Consider the following 15,606-nt stretch of genomic DNA (forward strand, 5'->3'; position numbering starts at 1 on the left):
TAACAGTCACATATCCTTTGCTCTGACAAACCCTGGGGATGCAGGCTGTCCCAAGGAGCTAGCTCCTATTTGCTTTTCTATCAAAGCCATATGGAAACCTTGGTAGCGTAGTGGTTAAGTGCTACGGCTGCTAACCGAAAGGTCGGCAGTTCGAATCCACCAGGCGCTTCTTGGAAACCCTACAGGGCAGTTCTGCTCTGTCCTGTAGGGTCACTGTGAGTCGAAATCAACTTGACAGCAGTGGGTGGGTTTATCATAAGCCATAGCTAGCCTGTTGCCTGCCCTTTGAGTTTTTCAGGTGAGAGTCAGTCTATGTGTCCCCATCTCTAGAGACCAAAAACCTCCCAGCTTTTCTCCAAGTTGTCTTCTTAAAGCCCCTTGTTTGGATTTGCAGGGATGGGAAAATAACTCCCTAAATTACTACCTTGGATGAGGGGTTGGGCTTCTTGGTACATGAACCAGCTCTCTCCAAAGTCTCCTAATCTCTGATTCCTGACTCTCTTATATCCTGATATAGTTGAGGGAGTAGAAGACATGTAACTTTAAAAAAAAGTTTTTATTTTGGGATAATTGTAGATTCACATGCAGTTCTAAGAAATTACAGAGAGATCCATTGTACCCTTTACCCAGTTTACCCAGTTTATAATGTCTTGGTAGGTTACCATTAGGTACAGTACCACAACTAGGACATTGACATGGATACAGTCAAGATACAGTATGTTCCCATTACCACTAGGTCCTTTGTTTAGAGTGCAGACTTTTTGGAGGGTGCTTTAGTCTGTATCAGGTGCTCTTTGAGTTGCCAGCTTCTTCAGCTCGTAGCCTGGGACGTCTGAAGCAGAAAGAAAAGCCAGCTGGTCTGCTTTCTTCTCTCCACCTTTCAGAGTCTTCTTTTCTTTGTGTTATATATAATGATCAGGGTCTTTAGTTGTACTTAGTGGGAGAAATAGGAAAAACTACATCAACTCCATCTTCCTGGAAGTGGAAGTTCATGTAACTGTTTTTTGATCACCTCTGTTACAAGTTCTTATTGTGGCCTTGCACGTCCTTTGGAATGTGGCACTTATTGTCTTGGTGACTTAGCCAAAATTTTCTGTTAGCATCTAGTTGCACACACTTGAAGAAGAAAGGGTTACAAAATATATTTTCAACAGTACTGATTATAAAAAGTACCTGGGTTTTCATTGTTCTAGTAACCACACATAAACATTTCCTAAATCACTCTTTTTCTGGCTTTAAGGAGATCATTCTGGAAAGGTAGATCTTGGGAAAGTTATTAAAGAAAAGAGGTGATCTGGTTCCACTGCTGAAAAGATGAACATTATTGTTATATATTCTCTATCATCTGTTACAACTGGAGTGCTCTTTATTACTTCTAGTAAGGTGGCAGCCAGAATATAGTATAGACAGTGGTGGTCTAGAGACAGGTCATGCAAGCTTGGAGAGATGATTGTTAAATTTTCAGGAATTTTGCAAGATGGCAGTTAAAGATAGCCATTATTAAAATTAAATTATGTCAAATTTAAATTACATTAAGTATAAAGTTAACAAATATTCAGAACTCACCGTTTCCTACTTATTTTCCTTCGTTTTACCATTATCTATGTTCTTGAGGTTATTTACATCTATTGTGTCAGTGTGGTGGAAACGCTGTGTATAATGGCATCCTACTGTGCATCTCCTTCCTAGTCTGTGTTCAGTGATGTCACACTGGTAGCTTAAAATCGGCTGTGGTGCAGATGGAAATCAGAAATTGGAAATTGTTACAAATCAAGGTTTTCCCCCTGGAGAGCCTGCTGTTAAACGTTTGTCAGCACACACTGAGGTTAGGCCATTTTTCCAGATTTTCTCTGTCCCTGAAGGGAATTTTTCATATTCCCCAAAGCTTGTGCTATCTCAGGGGCTTTTGAATTTCTAGACCTAAATTACTTGCATTTTATATAATACAACAGCGAGGTAAAAACAAGTATCTCTTCAACCTTCACAGCCCAAGGTGGGAAACAGATACAGGTTTCCTGTTATTCTGCCTTTTGAAGGAGCCTTGATGATGGAACTGATGTTATGTTCAGATTAACTGTGTGAGCAGAAGGGGTACGGGAAGGGGAAGACAAATGACTTGTTTTTTCAATACAGCTGCTCTGGCTATTGTCTTTAATTACACTCCTGCTAGACTGATAAGGTAACTCCATTCTGACAGCTGTGAGGAGCTGCCACACCGATACTTCTATTTGGGTATCAAGGATGCCTTGTGCATTAAGCAATACAGACATGAATTATTTTTTAGAATTGTGATTGACTATGTTGTGAATATGTTTAGGGCCTTAATTTTCCTAAAGCTACATGGCCTCCATTGAGAAGTTTATCTACTGAATTTAGTGAGGTTTTAGAGGTTAGATTATAGATGCATTTTTCTAGTTTTTCAACATCATCCTTGTCCATATTCTTTTTTTATTCAGCACTTTAAAAATATGCTATCTGCTTGAAAATATGATAACTATGACTGTCTTGGTGTCCTTTCCTTTTCAGTGTGGCTGGAATTCTCCCAGGCTTTTCTTAATATTCCAGTATTGTGAATCCAAACCAAAGATAGTGAGGTAGTGACCATATGCCTTTTAATGTATTTTTTAGAAAAAAAGTAGAACTACATAGTTCAATCTTTTATTCCTATCATCCCTACTTCTCAAACTAAATGGCCAAATGCCAAAGCAAAAAACACTCTAGAAAGACCAATGTATTACTGTATGAGCCAAGTGCCCGGGGAGTATTATCTGAGGAAAAGGTACAACTGAGGCTTTTGCTGTGAGCTGCAGGGCTGAAATACTTAAGAAAATGAAAGTACCTGATGATTTAGTTTGTTGAAGTGGTTTCAATTTAGAGTCTGCCAAATGTGATTAAAAGCCCTGCTTCCTATTATAAACCAAACCAAACCAACAAACAAACCATATTACCATCCAATGGATTCTGACTGTAGGACAGAGAACTGTCCCATAGGTTTTCCAAGGCTGTAAATCTTTCTGGAAGCAGACTGCCATTTCTTTCTCCTGCGGATCGGCTGATGGGTTTGAACCACTAACCTTTTGGTTAGCAGATGAGTGCTTTAACCACTGTTCCATCTGAGCTCCTCCCTGTTATAGGGTTCTAGAATAGCCAATGTAAAATTGGACATGAAATGGTTAACAATTTTATATGGGTTGTTAAATGGTAGTTTGTAGGAAATGTCATTCCCTTCATTTTTCTGACCAATGAGGGAATCATTTTAACTTTCCACTTCAAGCAGATATTCGCTCTTAATGTCAAAAGGACTTTGAAACATGCTAATCCTGTTGCCAGAACTCAGCTACAGAGGACAAATCAGGGCTAACAGAGCCCAGCTGGGGGGCACCCAGGTTGGAGGACCAGAGAGCAAGCTCCAGCATCAAGCAGCTGTGGACAGCAATACCCAGAACTTGTCAGAGGGAAGCAAAGCCAGACGTGTAAGGATTTAGGATATGATAAAATCAGTTCTTTGAACAAGTACTTAAACAGAGTCTCAAGGCTTTGTAATAAGAGCCCTGAAATAAACATAAGACATCTAGACATGTCAGCAGAGAAGGCCAGCTGAAATGGGAGCCCCATTTACTAAGCCATTCAGAAGAAGATCCAGAGAGAACCATTTGAGAGAGTCCAACTAGCCCCTTGACCTTGCTGATTAATTAAGGCTAGTGCTGTGGTTCACTGTGTATACTCTGTTTTCAGATCACTGGATTTATTATATCATGAATCTGCTGTGTAATAACTGTGTGACTTCAGATGTGTTTCTTAAACTCAGTTATGTTGTCTGTAAAATAAGAAAAATGACTCGCCTAGTATAAAGCTCTCAACAAAGTTTCTGGAACCTGGTAAGTTCCAAATTAATGTTAGCTGTACAAATGCTAATGTAATTTTCTTATTATTAGTCCCTTAATAAAAGGAGACTGATACCAGAATTCACTCTACATTTTTCTGACTTTTAGTATGTTAGCATATTTAGTGAACTCTGTCTCATTTTCATTAAAGAATGAGGATTTAGGAATTCCCCCCAATTCTTTCATACTCTTCATAGTGATCCCAAGCAGACAAGCCTTAGGATGTTATACTACATTGATACACAGTGTAGGTGGACTGTACTTGACTATTGGAACCAAGATTCTACAAATGACCAAGAGAGAAAACTAGAGTCTTATCACAACCCCTTTACAGAGTGTAGATTTAACTAAGCTTATTTTTGTCTGAATTTGCTACCATTTAGGATACAGTGAGGATGTAATGACGGAGTAGGCTACTGTCCTATTTTACTCATTCACTAGTTCATTCAATGATTCATGGACTGACTGATTTTTTAATTCATTCAAATATGGTTATTGACTGCTTGGAATATGTTGGTTGCTGCACCAGTTCCATAACCCTTATTTTCAAGGACTTCACATCCGGTAGAGAAGACAGAAAAATAAACAGGGAAATAAAAAAACAATGCTATTTTTTGAGAATAATGATAGTGAAAATATCTTGTAATAATGACTAGACGAGAACAGCTCATAACTGCAATAATAGGTCCTGGGCAAAAGTTTCACTCATAACATAAACATGTATTTAACACCTAAAGAAACGATCTATTACATTGGGCAAATCTGCTGCAAAAGACCCCTTTAAAGTGTTAAAAAGTGAAGATGTCGCTTTGAGGACTAACGTGTACCTGACCGAAGCCATGGCATTTTCCAGCACCTCATATGCATGCGACAGCTGGACAGTGAATAAGGAAAACTGAAAGAGAATTGTTGCCTTTGAATTATGGAGCTGGTGAAGAATATTGATTATACCATAGATTGCTAGAAGAGCGAAGAAATCTGTCTTGGAGGTGCAGCCAGAATGCTCCTTAGAAGTGAGGATGGTGAGACTTCATCTCACATACTTTGGACATGTTATCAGAAGGGACCAGTTCCTGGAGAAGGACGTTGTGCTTGGTAAAGTAGAAGGTGAACAAAAAAGAGAAGGACTCGCAAAAATTTGGATTGACACAGTGGCTGCAACAATGGGCTCAAACTTAGCAACAATTGTGAGAATGGCGTGGGACTGGGCAGTGTTTCATCCTGTTGTACATAGGGTCACTATGAGTTGGAACCAATTCAGTGGCACCTAACAACAACAACAATGTGCCAGGCAGTTTTTAAAGACCTGGGCACACAGCAGTGAAAAAGGCAAGGCCCCCACTGTCATAACTTTTATATTTTACTGGGGGAAACAGAACAAACTAATTGGAAAAATATTAGATAGGGAGACAGGCTCTACAAAGCTTTAAACTAGATGTTTTGGGGAATAACTGGATGGCTATTTTGTATAGAGTGGCCAAGGGAAGCCTCCATGAGGAGGTGACATTTGAGCTGCAACCTAAAGATTGAGAAAGAAAATCAGGAGAAGAGCATTTTAGGCAGATAGAAAAGCTAGTGGAAATGTCCTAAGGCAACACTGAGATTACCATGTTCAAAAGAAGACCAGTGTGGCTGGCCCTTGGCAAACTAGGTGAGATGAGGATGGAGGGTTAGGAAGAGGCAAGAAAGGCTCTGAAGGCCAGCTAAGAAGGTTGAGTTTCACTCTAAGTGCAATGGGAATCCATGGATGAATTTTAAGCAGGGGAGTGACATGGTCTAATTTGCATATGAAAAGGGTATCTCTGGCTGCAGTGTGGGAAATAGATTGTTAGAGGCTTTTACAGTATTCCATGTGACAGATGGCAGTGGCTTGGAATGTGGAGGAAGCAGTAGAAATGGAGAGATGTAAATGCTTTTGGGTGTGTTTTGAAGATAGAGTTCACAGCATTTGCTTATAGACTGGATGTGTGGAGTGAGGAAAAGAGGAATGCAAAGTAAATTCTTAGATGTTTGGCATGAACAACTGAGGGGAGGGATGGTGGTGGTGCAGGGAAATGAACATGGTGCTTTTGGTGGGGGGGAACCGATGTGTGGGATGAGAGGAGAAATCAGGAGTTCCCACTTGGCTATGTTGGGTTTGAAATACCTATTAGATAACAAGATAGAACATGCCTTGCCCGCTTTTGAAATTAGCAACTGGCACATTCTAGGCTGAGTCAATAACCATATTTGGATGGGTGGATGGGGGGATGGGGGTATGGGTGGATGGGTGGAGGGGCGGATGGGTGGATGGGTGGATGAATGAATGAATGAATAAAAGAAAGTTGTTGGTAGCTTGCTCTGTCATTATATCCTTACTATAGTCAGATGCTACACACATAAGAAACACAGAAAGATCCAGACTAATGTAACAGTTAACATATTCAGACAAAAACAGGCTTGGATAAGTCTGCATGTTGTAAGGGGGCTGATTACTGCCAATCTCCCCTTCCCGCCCCAAAGTATTTTGGATATATGTGTCTGGGATCCTGGGGAGAGTTCAGATTTGCTGAGAAAGATTTGGTAGTCTTGGAATATAGGCGATTTTAAAGCCACAGGATGCCTTGAGATCACTTAGGTAGAGTGTCTAGATAAGGAAGGAAATTAGTTTCTTATGGCTACTGTGACAAATTATCTCAAAAATAGTAGCTTAAAACAACACCAAATTTATTATTTTACAGTTTTGGAGGTCAGAAATCTGAAGCGAGTTTCACTAGGCCAAAATAAAATTATTAGCATGGCTATACTCTCTCTGGAAACTTTAGAGGGGAATCTGTTTCCCTGCCTTTTTTCCAGCTTCTAGAAGAGTAGCCTGTGTTTCTTGTGGGTTGTGACCTCTTCCGCCCTCTTCACAGCACATCACTCCAACCTCTGTTTCCATTGTCATGTATATTTCTGACTCTCCTGTCTCCCTTTCCCTTAGAAGGATCCTTGTCATTTCATTAATCCAGGATAATCCACATCTCAAGATCCTTAATCATATCTGCAAAGTCCTTTTTGTCATGTAAGGTAACATATTCACTCTGAATGGAAGTCTGTCATTTACTGATGAAGATCAAAGACAACAGCCTTCAGTATGGATTATACCTCAATATAAAGAAACAATTTGGAGAAAATATCAACGTCATCAAATATTTCATTTTACCTGGATCCACAATCAACACCCACGGTAGCAGCAGTCAAGAAATCAAACAGTGTATTGCATTGGGCAAACCTGCTGCCAAAGAAGACCTCTTTAAGGTGTTGAAAAGCAAAGATGTCAGTTTGAGGACTATGATGTGCCTGACCCAAGCCATGGTGTTTTCAGTTACCTTATATGGATTCAAAAGCTGGGCAATGAATAAGGAAGATTGAAGAAGAATTGATGCCTTTGAATCATGATGTTGGCAAAGAACATTGAATATACCATGGACTGCCAGAAGAACAAAGAAATCTGTCATGGAAGCCAGAATGCTTCTTAGAAGCGAGGATGGTGAGACTTTGTCTCATATACTTTGGATATAAGGAGGGACCAGTCCTTGGAGAAGGACATCATGCTTGGTAAAGTAGAGGGTGAGTGAAAAAGAGGTAGACTCTCAACAAGATGAATTGACACAGTGGCTGTAACAAAGGGCTCAAACATAGCAAAGATTGTGAGGGTGGCGCAGGACCAGGCAGTGTTTCTTTCTGTTGTACGTAGGGTCGCTATGAGTCAGAACTGACTGGATGGCACCTAACAACAGCAACAATAGGGATTAGGATATGGACAACTTTGGAGACCATTATTCTGTCTATCACAGGCCCCAAGATTAATCCTGGCATGCTCCTAGGAGGCTGATCAAAGAAGCACCCACCAAAGGAGAAGAAACAGAGTCCAGTAAGAGAGGAGGAAAACCAGAAGAACATGATGTCGCAGAAGCCAAAGGAAGACAGTCGTAAGAAAGAGAGAGTGATCAACAGCTGAATGGCCAATGCTGCTGAAAGGTCAAGTACAAACTGAGAAGAGATGCTGGATTTGGCGATAAGGAGTCTTTGGTGAGTTAACACAAGCAGTCTCATTTGAGTGGTATAAATGGAAGGCTGAGAAGCGGCTCAAGGTGAGAACGGAAGATGAGATAGTGGAGACGACAACATCAGGAAAATGGCAAGAAATGAGGTGGTAGCAGAAGGGGATGTAGGTCAAGGGAGGTCTCTTTTTCTTTCTTTCTCTTACCCTCTTCCTTCCTCCCTCCCTTTCTGATAGTAGCTACTAGAGCATATTTGGCTGATGGGAATCATCAAGTAGAGAGGGAGAAATTGATGATGCCCGAGAGAGAAGGAATTCCTTGGGAAGGTAAGTGGGAGGGGATCCAGAGCCCAAGTGGAATAACTGACATTTGGTAGGAGTTGGGACACCACATCCTATGTAATAGGAATGTAACCGTATCACTTAAATTTGAGTTTGGCTGTAAATAACGGAAAACCCTATTACAGTGGCTTAAACAGGAAGAGTTTTATTTTTTTCCAGTTAGTCCAGAAGAGGACATCCATGGTTAAAGGCACCATCCGTCTTCCTCATTTCCTGTGTTTAGTGTGTGACTTCATTCCTCATAGTTGCAATACGGTGACTGCATCTTTAAGCTTTGCATTTGACGTTCAGTCAGAAGAACAGGTAAGGGCAAAGGGCAACAGGAGCATGCTGGCTGGTTCATTCCCAGTTACTTCTGCTTTTATGTCATTAATCAAGTTACTCTGGCAGTATGGGAGTCTGTTAGCCAGGAACAAGGGAGAAATAGATATTGGGTAGGCAGTTAGTAGGGGTTGTAGAATTTGTTAATCATAGAATTTTTGTGAAGGAAAAGACATCAAGAGTTCTTTCATTCGAGATCACTTCTTCCAAGGAGGTTTGAGACTTTAAAAATACACTTCCTTTTTAAAGAATTTCGATGATTGGTGCTCTGTAACTTTCATAGGAATCATTGTAACATTTGATTTATACACTCAAAAAGGTTTTTCCTTCTGTCTCAGAATTTCCTCTTAGATGTAATTTAATCCCATTACTTTTTGTTCAATCTTCTGGCAAGATGGAGTAAAACCAGTCAGCATCAATCAATTATCCAGACTCTTGAAACAGTTTGTTCTGGCAGTACTCCAGCGAATTAGTGGAAAAAGGCATTGGGAGGTGAAATACAGGTGTAATTCCTTTAGAGTTCATTGACGGAATTAGAGAAAGACCGAGTGAAGAAAAGTGCACGCAGCTTTTATTGGGAAAGAACTGGTCGAGTGAATTTTTATACAAATAGAGTGGGGGGTGTTATATATGGCCATTATTGCTAAGAATGGAAATTTGAACACAGATAAAAATGGAAATATTCTAAACATTCTAAAACGCTGCAGAAAGATAATTGCAAGGCAAAAGAAAATGGTTTGTGTGTTTTGAAGTGTCACTCACAGGAGGAGAGAGAGAAGAGAGTGTGGTGCTTCAGTGAAGGCATTTCTGTGCCTGAATTAGCTGAGGTTGCCAAGTGTCAGTCTCTTCTGACAGTTGGTGTTTTTCTGGGTTGGTTGTTTTATCTCCTGTGTGTGCTCATTGGCAGAGTAAAGGATAATACTGGGCAGCTGTTGTAAAAGAGAAACTTTTCTAAAATGTCATCTTTGGGTGAATCTTCCAAGTATGCTTTAAAAGGTGGAAAAAAATGTCTTTTGAAATTCATTCTTTTTTTCTTCACATGCTATTCTTGGCCCGTCCATGGGACTAGAAAATTGCTGTTTTCTTCTTCTTCCCCTCACCACCAGTGATGTGAGCTTCAGTGTTGTAATTCTTAAAAAACGTTGTAAAATCACTCTACAATCCCAGAATTTTCTTTTAGGGAGTATGTACTACCTCTCCCCACCCCCCAGGACACATATGCAGGCATATTGCAGAGTGCTGGTTACTTTAATCCTGAACCTAAGACCCATGTTACACATATACACACACAGACACACACAGACACGCACACACACACACACACCCCTTTCCCTGTCAGGATGGAGTTGAGTGAATCTCACTTTGGTAAAATGGCTGTCTGTTGTTAATGCGACTTGTTCACAGTAGATTCTAAAAGGTCAATGATGCTTTGATTTTTGATCAATTTGATACCAAAAACTAAAATTCCAGAGTATTTGGAAATGTAAAAGGGTTTTAATTTTAAGCATTCTACAGACTGATTTTCATCACTGGTCGTATCTTCATGACTTAGAGAAGGTGGTATTTGTTTTTTTACAGACTATTTTCATCACTGGTCATATCTTCATGACTTAGAGAAGGTGGTATTTGTGTTAGTGTTGAAGGATTTTGACAAGAGCAGAAGGGAAAAAAAACATTTCAACTCAATGTACAACATGATGCAGGCAGGAAGGTGGGGCATTGTATCGTGTACACAGGGGATGGCAAATAATCTGGCGAGGTTAGCACATAGGGTTGGGTAATATTGTAATGGGATATGGAGATGGAATGTACTTTGTGATCAGGTTTTAGAAGGCACTTTGCTAGGCTAAGGAGTTAAATTTTATTCATTAGGGAGGAAGTTTTTTTTTTCATTTTTATTTATTTTTATTGTGTTACAGCACAAATTAGTTTTTCCTTAATAAATTTTATATACAAATTGTTTTCTGACGTTAGTTGCAATCCCTGCAATCTGTCCACTCTCCCCCTTTCCTTTTTCACCCTGGGTTCTCAGTGTCCATTCGTCAGTTTTCCTGTCTCTTCCTGCCTTCTCATCTTTACTTTTGGGCAGGTGTTGCCCATTTGGTCTCATATACTTGATTGAACTAAAAAGCACTTTCCTCACTTGTATTATTATTTGTTTTTACAGGCCTGTCTACTGTTTGGCTGAATGGTGGACTTCGGGAGTGGGTTTAGTTCTGAGTTAGCAGGGTGTCCGAGGGTAGTAGTCTTGGGGGTTCCTCTAGTCACCGTCAGACTAGTAAGTCTGGTCTTTTTGTGTACATTTGAATTTTGTTCTACATTTTTCTTCTGCTCTGTCTAGAATCTTCTATTGTGATCCCTGTCAGAGTGATCAGTGGTGGTAGCCAGACACCATCTAGTTCTTCTGGGCCGAGGCTGGTGGAGGCTGTGGTTCATATGGTCCATTAGTCCTTTGGACCGATATTTCCCTTGTGTCTTTGGTTTTCTTCATTCTCCTTTGTGCCGAATGTGCTGGGGCCAATAGGTGTATCTTAGATGGCCGCTTGCAAGCTTTTAAGACCCCAGTTGATACTCACCAAAATAGGTATGTAAAACATTTTCTTTTTGAACTGTGTTATGCCAATTGACCTAGATGTACCCTGAGACCGTGGTCCCCAGCCCTCAGCCCAGTAGCTGAGTCCCTCAAGGTGTTTGGATGTGCCTAGGAAGCTTCTATGACTCAGGCAGGAAGACTTTTGAAAATGAACGTGATTTGACCCGTGCATTGAGATGAGAATTTATAAAATAATAAAAATACAGGATACAGAGTTCTCATATGTGTATAGAGCTCTAGAGTTTCCATAGCTTTTTCACCTATTTTAAAAACATTTGATTCTGTAGAACAAAGTAGATAAAGCTCTATGTGAGGTTGGGAATCCATGCCATGTAATGTCTGTTCAAAATCACTGGAACCGACACCCATTATTTGAGAGGTTCTAGTGTTTTTTTTTTTTTTTTTTTTTTAGTGGTTAAGCGTTAGGCAGCTAACCAAAAGGTCAGCAGTTCAAATCCACCACCTGCTCCTTGGAAACCCTATGGGGCAGTCCTACTCTGTCCTATAGGGTCACTATGAGTCAGAATTGACTCAATGGCAATGAGTTTGTTTTTGTTTTTTTGTCTACGGAACGAGTATAGGTTTGTTATGTGTTGTCTCCATGGGACGTTATTTTCTTTTTTCTTCTATCGTTGGACGTTTAGATTGCTTCCAATATGTAATGGATTGAATTGTAAATTGGACCTGGGGTTCCTGCATGGAGAAGTTCCTAGTCCAGGGGAAGATTGATGAGAAGGACCTTCCTCCAGAGCTGACAGAGACAGAAAGCCTTCCCCTGGAGCTGATGCCCTGAATTTGGACTTCTAGCCTACTAGACTGTGAGAGGATAAATTCCTTTTGGTTAAAGCCATCCACTTGTGGTATTTCTGTTAAAGCAGCACTAGATGACTAAGATAGAATTTGGTACCAAGAGTATGGTGCTTCTCTAACAGATACCTAAAATGTGGAAGCAGTTTTGAAACTGTGAATGGATAGAAGACTCAGAAGGAAGTGAGGAGAACTGTTAACACTGGAAAAGGCACAGATGGTGAGAAATCGCAGCAGAGGACTAGCAGCAGCGAACCAGCAGCAGCAAAACCAAGCGGCCAGTGCCAGACAGCGCTGGAGCTGACCCACAGAGCAAGAGAGCTGAGTGCCTGTGCTCAGGAGGCTTCCTGGCAGAGTGGGATGTCTCCAGGCACTTATCGGTGGAGCTACTGAGTTTTGGAACACTTGCCCCAGCAGGGCAGATGTGGGTGTGAGGCCTGAGGGCCAAGAGGCCAAGGAATCAGGAAGTAGAAGCTGAAGACTCAAGGAACACAGGAAGCCAACCTGCCTCAGTCTCAAAAGGTATAGCCATGACCTCTGGAGTTTCAAAGGGTGGAGCCGTGGCCTCTGGTGTTTCTAAGGGTAGAGTCATCACTCAGATGGACTAGGAGAACGGTGTGCCTAAAGCCGAGGGAGCAGAGTTGCCATCCCAGTGGACCTGGAAGGCGGAGCTAAAGCCCAGGGCGAGGGGCTTCCACTCAGAATCTGGAGAGTGTGGCCAATACCTAGATCCTAGAGGGCAGGGCTATTGTGTAAATTGTCTCAGAGAACAGAGGATTACTTTCAAAGGCTTGTGGGCTAATGTAATGTGTTCTGCTGACTTGCTTGGTGCCTGTTATGCCTTTTTCCCCTCTAATTTCTCCTATTTGTAATGAAAATGTCTAGCTTGTGCCCGTTCTGCCATTGTACTTTGGAAGGAGATAACTTGTGTTCTAGATCTCACAGATGAAGAGGGATTTTTGGATTTTGGACTTGGGGTTGATTTAAGACTTTTGCTATGACATGATGGGGTGAATATGTTTTACATGTGGCAAGGGGATGATGTTTTGGGGCCAAAGGGTGGAATCTAATGGATTGAATTGTGTCCCCAAAATACGTGTCAACTTGGTTAGGCCATGATTCCCAGTATTGTGTGGTTGTCCTCCATTTTGTGATTTTCCTATGTGTTACAAATCATAATCTCTGCCTGTGGTTAAAGAGGATTAGGGTGGGATGTAACACCCTTGCTCAGGTCACATCCTTGATCCAATGTAAAGGGAGTTTCCCTGGGACATGTCCTGCACCACCTTTTATTCTAAAAGGGGTAAAAGGAAAGGGAAGCAAGCAGAGAGTTGGGGAACCTCGTACCAACAAGAAAGAAGCACCGGGAGCAGAGCGCGTTCTTTGGACCTGGGGTTCTTGCGTGGAGAAGCTTCTAGTCCAGGGGACGATTGATGAGAAGGACCTTCCTCCAGAGCCGAAAGAGACAGAAAGCCATTGCCTGGATCTGATGCCCTGAATTTGGATTTCTAGCCTACTAGACTGTGAGAGAATAAATTTCCCTTTGTTTAAGCCATCCACTTGTGGTATTTCTGTTATAGCAGCACTAGATGACTAAGAATATTTTTGCTACTAAACAACATTGCATGAACAATGTACATAATATTTTTCTATGTTTCAGATTATTTCCTTAGAAGATCCCTACAAAAAGAATTGCAGAGAAAGGGAGTAAACATTGTTAAGGCTTTGGTAGTGATTACTGCTTAACAGGAATCCCTGGGTGGTGCAGATGGTTAATGTGCTCAGCTGCTAATGGAAAGGTTAGAGATTTGAGTCCACCCAGGGTTGCCTTGGAAGAAAGTCCTGCTAGTCTACTTCAGAAAAATTAGCCATTGAAAACTCTGTGGAGCACGGTTGTACTCTGACACACACAGGATCACTCTGAGTCAGAAATGACTCAATGGCCACTGGTTTTTTTTATTGCAGAACAAAAAGTTTGTGTAAATTTATTCTCCAATCAGCAGTATAAGAATATGCCCATCTCACAGCAACCTCACTTTATTGGGCATCACTATTTAAAACTTAATTCGATAATTGTAAAAAGGTAGCTGATATCTTTCATTTTCATGAGAAAGAACTATTAGATGACTCAAGTTGCCAGAAAATGCAATGGAATATCTTGTGCTTTTGTGAACTTCTTGTGACTGAGCGGTGCAAGTCCAGACTCCATAATCATGTGATTATCAGTCTAGAATCACTCTGAAGTCTTGCTTATTCCTGTGGTATTTTGGTTCTTTTCTGTAGTGGTGGCCCCAAGTGCTCACTAATGAAAATGTGCTGTTTTATTGAAAATGGGTCATTTGGCAGGGAAACATGGAGAACGTGTGAAATAGAGACACTTTAAGTAATCTAAATAAGATATAGTTATGAACAGCAAAGAGTTCTTTGGTGAAAGGAACTACCACAAAGCGACACAGAACTATCTACAAAGCAGAAAGGAAGGAAACCGAATGCTAAGTAGTTCCAAGAGACAGAGCAGGTCACCTAGGTTTCAGATACAGATAGGCCATAAGTATTTATTACTTCGTTAGAAGAGACCAAACCAAAAACCCAAACCCATTGCTGTTGAGTGGATTCTGACTCATAGTGACCCTATAGGACAGAGTAGAACTGCTCCATAGTGTTTCCAAGACTGTAATCTTTACAGAAGCCGACCGCCACATCTTTCTCCCATGGAGTGGCTAAAGGGTTTGAACCACTGCCCTTTCGATTAGCAGCCATGCAGTTAACCACAGAGTCACCAGAGCTTCTTGTTAGAAGAGAAACATCCTAAAAATACATGAAAGAGGCTGGCCCTAGAGGTACTAATGGCAATGGAAATGGTTGCCATGACAACAACAAGGAAAAGTCAACCAAAGTAATTACTAATACATATGAGTGTAAATGTGTCTGACGTTGAATAATGTGAGCTGGTTCCTTGGCAGATTCCAACACTATTTTTGAGCCTGGAAAAAAAAATACTTCAACATTTATCACATGTATGTTTTATGCTAGGATTTTACGGTAAGGGGTAACTAACTTTTCCATAAGAAATGTGCTTTGATTTTATAAATAACATTTATTATAAGAATGGCACAGAAACATTAAAGAATATTTTCAAAAGAAAAAAGGAATTGCTTGTCATCCTCCCTGTCGATACAACAGCTTGCCTTTTCTTTCTTCTCTCCCCTTCACCCAACTGTAGTTTTACATCTGTCGTCTCAATATTCTGACAGTTTTGCATCCTGCTTTCATCATTTAACCTCATGTCTAAAGTATTTTCCATATTTTAAAATCATCTTTATAATTATCAGTTAAAATTTCTGCACAGCAGTTCATCAAGTGCCTTGTATCATTTGCTCGACCCTTTACCTATTAGAAGGAATTTATGTGTTGTTCATAAGTTTTGTTATAGGCAATGCAGAGGGAACAAGTAGGTTTTGGATTAATTGCTGAAAAGCTGGCTCTCTACATTACATAGAGTTAAGCTTGTGTGTGGGCCATGGTGCATTACAATGCACAAATATCTGCTAGCTAGAGGGTGGGAGGGGTCAGTAATTCTTGATTATTAGGTACTGCCTACAATTAATAGGATAGGGAAGAATGCTTTTCTCATT

This window comes from Elephas maximus, chromosome 9 (assembly GCF_024166365.1).
Source record: "Elephas maximus indicus isolate mEleMax1 chromosome 9, mEleMax1 primary haplotype, whole genome shotgun sequence".
Taxonomy (NCBI): domain Eukaryota; kingdom Metazoa; phylum Chordata; class Mammalia; order Proboscidea; family Elephantidae; genus Elephas; species Elephas maximus.